This window comes from Equus quagga, chromosome 8 (genome assembly GCF_021613505.1).
Source record: "Equus quagga isolate Etosha38 chromosome 8, UCLA_HA_Equagga_1.0, whole genome shotgun sequence".
In the NCBI taxonomy this organism is placed as follows: Eukaryota; Metazoa; Chordata; class Mammalia; order Perissodactyla; family Equidae; genus Equus; species Equus quagga.
In genome coordinates, this window is record NC_060274.1 from 1,707,588 (window position 1) to 1,715,013 (window position 7,426).

Here is a 7,426-nt window from a genome sequence, read left to right on the forward strand (position 1 = left end):
ACTGTGTGAAGGAAATCGAGCAAAACAGCAGGACAAAGTTAGTTGTTGAAACAATAAAAATCCTTTCTTTCAGAATAGTTTTCTAATTAGAACACAAAAATCTCTCTAATTTTAAACTGTTTCTATTATAGTAATAACACGTGGACTTCAGTCAAGCACGAATGGATTGATCAGTAGAGTTTCCGACGGTTTGCTGAGAACAGCGGGGACTCTGAGCACATGCTGCGTGAGAGGCGGGCAGGGCAGCTCCATGGCATGGGGCGTCCACCACCGTCCCTTTGCTGGCCTGGCTCAGCTCGCAGGACAAGGAGCATTTGGAAAACTGGTGAGATGCCCAATCCTCTATGCAGCGTCACTGGATGAGACGGAACAATGCACACCATTAGCAGAAGGAAAAGAGAAACAGAAGATGGCAGGGCTCTGCTTTGGGGCTCTCAGAGTGAGTGAGATGGGGAGGAAAACACGGAGCCAGGTTCAAGCAAGGTGACGAAAGAAGGCAGCATGGCGCACTTGCCAGGAAGGCCAGAAGTCCTCAGAGAGATGTCACGCTAAAGGGCTGTTCTAACAAACGGGATCCCAAGATGTTCACGGAAAGAGCGAGTTCTGTGTTTGTGGGAAGTCAGTACACTAGAGGACAAGAGAGGAGAGAAAATTCATTGGCAATAACTTGCCTATTTTCCAAGGGCTTTCCTCTCTTTTCTCAATTCTGAATTACTTCAAAGACTTCTCCATCCCTTCCATTCTTCTCGGCCCCTTCCTCTCCTTTCTTCCTCTCCATTCCAGCTGCCTCCTCCCCCTCGTTCCCTCCTTTCTTTCCTTGGTTTATCTCTTATCTGGGAATCTAAGATTTTCATGGGACCATGTGTCATTAGCATGCAGGGGAGGCAGATGTTGCTCCTGGGAGGCCGTTGTCCACCCTTGTGGGTCAAGTCCCCTCCGGTGCAGGGCCAGTGAGCCTAGAGCCTCAGTGGGCCTTAGAAGAGGCACCCATGGAACCAGTCTCCTCTGAACGGTCTTGCAGGAAGTGTAGGGTTAGCTCCCTTGCAGCAGCTGAGCCCCAGTAAGCGAGCTACACCCTGCATGTCTCCACAGCCTGTGTTCAACCTCCCAAGAGGCAGGAGCTCTTTCTTTTCTTTTAAAGATTGGCGCCTGAGCTAACATCTGTTGCCAATGTTCTTCTTCTTTTTTTCCTTCCTCTTCTCCCCAAAGTCCCCCGATATATAGTTGTATATTCTAGCTGTAGGTCCTTCTAGTTCTTCTGTGTGGGATGCTGCCTCAGCATGGCCTCATGTGCGGTGTTAGGGCCGGGCGCAGGATCCGAACCCACTAAACCCTGGGCCGCCAAAGTGGAGCACGAGAGCTTAACCATTCAGCCACAGGGCCGGCCCCAGAAGCAATTTCTTAATATGTTCAGTATTCCAGAGGCAGCTGGCAGGAAACTAACCCATCATGGGCTTTTTGTCAGACAGACAGGATTGGAATTCAAGTTCTGCCTTTTCACCCAGGCATGTGAGGTTATGAATGCCACCTCCCCATACACACTGATCTCCTTAACTAACATCCCACTGCCTTGCACTGCAACTTGATTGTGAGCATTTGAATAATGAATGATCTGAGAGTCTCTGAAAAACAGTGAGCAGGCAGTGGGTATAAATAAGAAGAGCTATTTATAACTGAGTAGTTACTGGGTGCCAGCCATTTTACCAAATTCTGTCTATATCACATCCTGTTTAACCTCCCAGGACAGTGCTGATCCAGGCCCAGTTTACCGAGGCAGAAACTGAAGCCTAGCCTCTTAGGGCAAAAGGATCCCAGAAGGGGATGGCATCTTGGGAGCTAGAGACATCCTAGTTTTGGTGTTGGCTTTGTAAGAAAGCAGAGAAAACTTGATTAGGGAAAGGTTTTTTCTTTAAAGGTATGTTTTTTGGTGAGTAAGATTGGCCCTGAGCTAACATCTGTTGCCAATCTTCCTCATTTATTTTTCTCCCCAAAGCCCAGTACATAGCTGCATATTCTAATTGCAGAGTCCTTCTAGTTTTCCTATGTGGGAACGCCGCCTCAGCACAGTATAACGAGCCTTGTGTAGGTCCGCACCCAGGATCTGAACTGGCAAACCCCAAGTGGCTGAATTGGAGTACACGAACTTAACAGCTACGCAATCTGGCCAGCCCCAGGGAAAGATTATTAACACAGATAATATCTCGCTCATGGAGTCACCAAGAGTCTTGGCGTGAAGACTTTCTATCATCGTAGGGTGATAATAATGTGGTCATTCAACTCCAATAAGGCTCCTGTGAAAAAAACCTCTAATGGGGCCAGCCCAGTGGCGCAGCGGTTAAGTTCACACATCCCGCTTCGGTGGCCCAGGGTTCGCTGGTTTGGATCCCAGGTGTGGACATGGCACCGCTTGGCAAGCCATGCTGTGGTAGCCATTCCACATATAAAGTAGAGGAAAATGGGCACAGACGTTAGTTCAGGGCCAGCCTTCCTCAGCAAAAGAAGAGGAGGATTGGTGGCAGATGTTAGCTCAGAGCTAATCTTCCTCAAAAAAGAAAAAAACCTCTAATGGTATCTCTTTGATAAAAATGAGTTATACAGAAACTCCTGCTTTTATTTTAAGAAATAGTTATAGATCAAAAACTTCTGGCAACCATCAAAAAATAAATAAAAGTTAAAGTGAACACTTTGCTATTTCCTTCCCCATCCATGTGTCTGCTAAATAAATAAATAAAACTTACTCTATCAGCCAGGACTTCAAAGGGCCTATTGTTATAGGGAATGAAATAAAAAACAATATTATGGAATTAGGTTTTGCTTAAAGCCTTAACATATAAAACTTACAAAGAGAAATTCATCTCTGTTGTGGTTCAGATTTCCTCATTCTGTTGAAATCTGCTGTTAATTTGGAAATATATGTTGGGTTCTCCTTTAATGTTTTATGAAATGTTACCTAGCCTGCATGTGCATCTCCTGGGAACTAGGACCTGGTCTTTAATACAAATGGTGTGTCCCTACGGAGGGTAACCAAGAGTCAAGGTGTGTAAGGAGAAGGAAGCCTTGAATTTCGGGAATGTATGAAAAGGTTGTTAACGGTGTTTAATTCCAGGCAACTAGTTGTGTTCATACACTCAGCTTCACCTTGTTCATGTTCAACCCTCCTTACTTGTCCATTCCCCTCTCCAATATCCCCCTCTATTCTTACTGTGCATGTGATTACTCTGTGCAAACACCGTTCACCTGCCTCCATCAGTTTGTATCTGCTTTTTCTACAATATTTTAACCAAGGGTCTCACTTGCCCCTCCCAAGTTTGCTTATAATTTCTCCCTTCTTGATGAGCTTGCATCCAAATGGTCCATATAGACCACGTGCTGTGGACTGAATCATGTTCCCTCAAAATTCCTATGTTGAAGCTCTAACGCCCAATGGGATGGTGTTTGGAGATGGAGCTCCTGGGAGGTAATTAGGTTTAGATGAGGTAGTGAGCATGGGGCCCTCATGATGGCATTAGTTCCCTTACAAAAAGAGGAAGAGACTGACGCTCCCTCTCCTCTGCCAGGTGAGGACGCAGCGCGAAGATGATCATCTGCAAACCAGGAAGAAAGCTTTGACTAGAAGCCGACCATGCGGACGACCTGATCTTGAACTTTCAGCCTCCTGAGGTGTGAGAAAACAGTGCTGCTGTTCAAGCCCCCAGTCTGCAATGAATTGTCATGGAAATCTGAGCAAATAATATAGAACCAAGGCTGGAACAGATGGTGGTACTTCCACGTCCGTAATCATGACACTCGCACTGATGTGCTGTAGTTGGAAGGCAAGAGCAGAACAAGGGGACAAACTATCTCTGGTTTAAGTACCTATGCCTAGGAGGGATAACCGTGTGCACGTTGTGAACATGTGAAGTCAGATAAAGACAGAAAGATGACTTTCCTGGAGGTCTCTCAGGTCTGTACATGATGACATTATCAGAGCAGAGCGAACAGTCCTTTCTAGCATGAGCCCTTGCAAATTCTAATTTTTGGAACTCATCGTACATTGCAACCACTATTTGAAGAGTCTTAGTTCTTCAGCTGTAACTGTGTTATGATTCTCTTATTCTTCTGTCTGACAATATGCACTTAGGGATTTTCACAGAAGCAAGAGGAGTCAGCACATCTTTGGATTTGAGTATGCACAAAAAGTGAAACACTGAGATGTATTCGTATCTTGTTATTTTACTGTCTTAATTGAGATGTTTGATTTCTTAAGAAAACTTAAAAAACATGATGCGTATACAACCATTTTCAAACAATCAGCGTGGTATTACATGAGGATGCAGTCACCTGTCAAGCTCCAGTTTACAAGCTCCTTGCAGGAAACGTTCATATTTATTTTTCCTTCTTAATTTTCCATACGGCTGGTCCAGGACCTCAAGAATTAGAAAGCAAGTGTTTTGTGCCATGTGTGTGACCACAGCAGCTGCCCCAGGAGGTCCAGCACTGGGCATCGCTAGGTCCTGCCCTCAGTCTTCTGTGTTCGGTCAGTGTGAACCATCCCACAGAAAACGTATCTCAAAATCATCTGGAATACTTAGTGCATTTTGTGTTCCTGAGTATAATGGAAATGGAGGCCAAGAGTCAGAGAAGGGTCTCCATTGGGACCCTTATAATAGTTTCAAGGGTATAGATGTGATACTGTGATGTAATAAGAGTTATATATTCGGTCTCCATCCCTGGTTCCTGGCACAGAGCTCCTGAAACCCTTGGAATTTCGTGAATGATTGCAGCCTCTTTTGTTCAAATAAGGTGACTCTTGTCAGGTTCCCAAATAGCTTCAAGATGGGGGTTGGTGGCCAGAAAAAGCAAACTTTGATTAGAAGCTAGAGACTTTCAGCCCGTTCCTGGCCTTGTTGTGGGGGAATAGACAAGCTGGAGACTGAGATAATAATGAGTCATGCCTATGTGATGAAGCCTCCATAAAAACCCCTGAACTATGGGATTTGGAGAGCTTCCAGCTTGGTGAACACATCTAGGTGCTGGGAAGGGGACCTGCTCCATGTGTCCCTCGCCCATACCTGCCCGGGGCATCTCTTCCATCCGGCTGTTGCTGAGTTGTATGCTCTATAATAAACAAGTGGTTCTAGGTAAAGTACTTTCCTGAGTACTCTGAGCCATCCTAGTGCATTGCGGAAGCTGAGGAGGGAGGCATGGGGTCCCCTGATTTATAGCCCATCAGAAGTACAGGTGACAACCTGGGACTTGCGATTGGTGTCTGAAGGTGGGGGTGGGGGAAGCCTTGTGGGACTAAACCCTTACCCTGTGGGGTCTCCGCTAACTCTAAGTGGTATCAGGACTGAACTGAACTGTAGGACACCCTATTGGTCTCCAGAGAGCTGGAGAATTTGTTGGTTTGAGGGGAAAACCCATGCACTTGGTGTCAGAGTGTTGTGAATAAAAACAGTAAAGAACAGGGTCTGTGTTTTCTGTTTAGTTTTTATTTGTCCATTTCCTTTATGATAATATAATGATACATGAAAAGGAACTAGACAGAATGGAGAATGGGAATAATTAAATGATGACAAGGGGAGTTAAATAGTCAGACTGCCACATGTGAGCTGCAGAAATTAAGAGCGAGATTCTATCGGTATGTATGGGAGACATGAGTTTTCTGTGTAAGGGAAAAGAGTTGTTTGTTCCAGGGTGAGGGAACCAAGTGGACAAGAAAATAAGATTCTGTCATAGTAATGACTTTTCTTACTGTAACTCCCATTTAGTGAACGTGTAGGTTACACTAGGCACTGTGCTCACCCATCCAACTACCCAACCAAGCACACAAGCATCCATACAACCAAAAAATGCTCACTGAGTGCCTACAACATGCCAGCCTCTGACTCTGGAGCTGGGAACTCTCGTCAGCAACAGAGGAAGAATCTCTCCCCTCCTTGACTGACCCATGATACAGGCAGAGATGACCCAAGTGGCTAGAAAACAGCACCTCCTTGAGGAGGTGACACTTAAGTAAGACCTGATGGATTTCAACAATGCATAGTGGCTCCACAGGAGATGGATGGCAAATGGCAGGAGGGCACATGGGAGGGCATAAGGAAGTCATGGCCCAGAGTTGGCATGATGGGCTGGACTGTAATGGCTCAGTCATGATGGCAGTATTTGTATAATTAAAGATACCTGGTTTTGGAATTGGAAGCCACGGGACTTACTGACATAGTGCGTGAGGCTTCTTTCTTGGGCTCAGGCCTGAGGAGGTCTGGACTCTGCTCACAGTTGGTAGAAATAAAACTCAGAGCCACCAGCCAGGGCTAATCTCACATTGCACTGAGCACCATAAGTGAAGGGACACCTGAGAAGGTGGTTCCATTCTGCTTCCCACGTGGAGGCCAGGGAGATAGAAAAGGGAAATCCACTGGGTCTGGAGGGAGATGCTGGAAGGACCCAGAAACAATCCCACCGGCTGGGATCAGTGAGCCAGGTCGCAGGCCAGAAAGGACCCCCCGGCCACACAGCCTGCTATCCTCCTTGTCCTGCTCTCATTCTCAGCTTGTGCAACCTGATTGACCACATCCTGCATCTGAGCCGGGATTTCTGTTTATGAGGACTTTCTCAGGACCAGGCTCTGAGGGTTTTAGAGCCTTATGGCCTGAAAAGGAGGAGGATAAGGGGTCAAGAAAGGCTTTATTTTCAGTTGAGACCTCAGAACAGACTAGTCAGGTACCAGGAACGAGAGGAGGACACCGCCATCGGAGGAGGAAGGAACCATGGAACGCCAACAGTGCCAGGTGAGAGGGAGGGAAGGGATTTAGAGTGTGTGAAAGGGCATCCCTACTAAGGAAGAGGCAAAGGTGCACCCTCTCCACTGAACTGGGAGAATGGAGGGGAACGATGTGCTCCCAGAGATCTGTGTGACAGAGATGAGGAGGGGACCCCACCTGCAGCCTAGAAAGAAGAAGATGGGTGCTGGGAATCTGAAAAGAGGAAAGAAAGGTGGAGGGAAGGGATGGTGGGCCCAGATAAAGGTGTGAGATCATCCTGGAGAAAAAGAGAGCTGGAGTGAAGACAAAACAATCCAGTATCATCAGACAATGACGTCAACTGGCATGACTTTGTAATTTTTCTCCAGCAATACTCCACTGCTTGGGTGTGAGGGTAGAGGAGAAAGATATCTGGGTTCACTCAGGGTTGGCACTTTGCCTGACAAAAGTCACAGAGAATGCTATAAAAGAATCGAGGACGTCCACAAAGGGGCAATTCTAACAACAAACCACATAGACTCTACCCCAAGTAGGGAGAGAGGTCAAGGTGGCAAGTGACAGTCACATAGGATGGAGCTGGATGGGTCATGAGTAGGATAGTTTTGTGGGATTGAAGGATCATTTCCAAGCTTTCTTCCACTTGGAAGGAGTGGAAGCTGTGAAAGTGGGACGCATGGATTTAG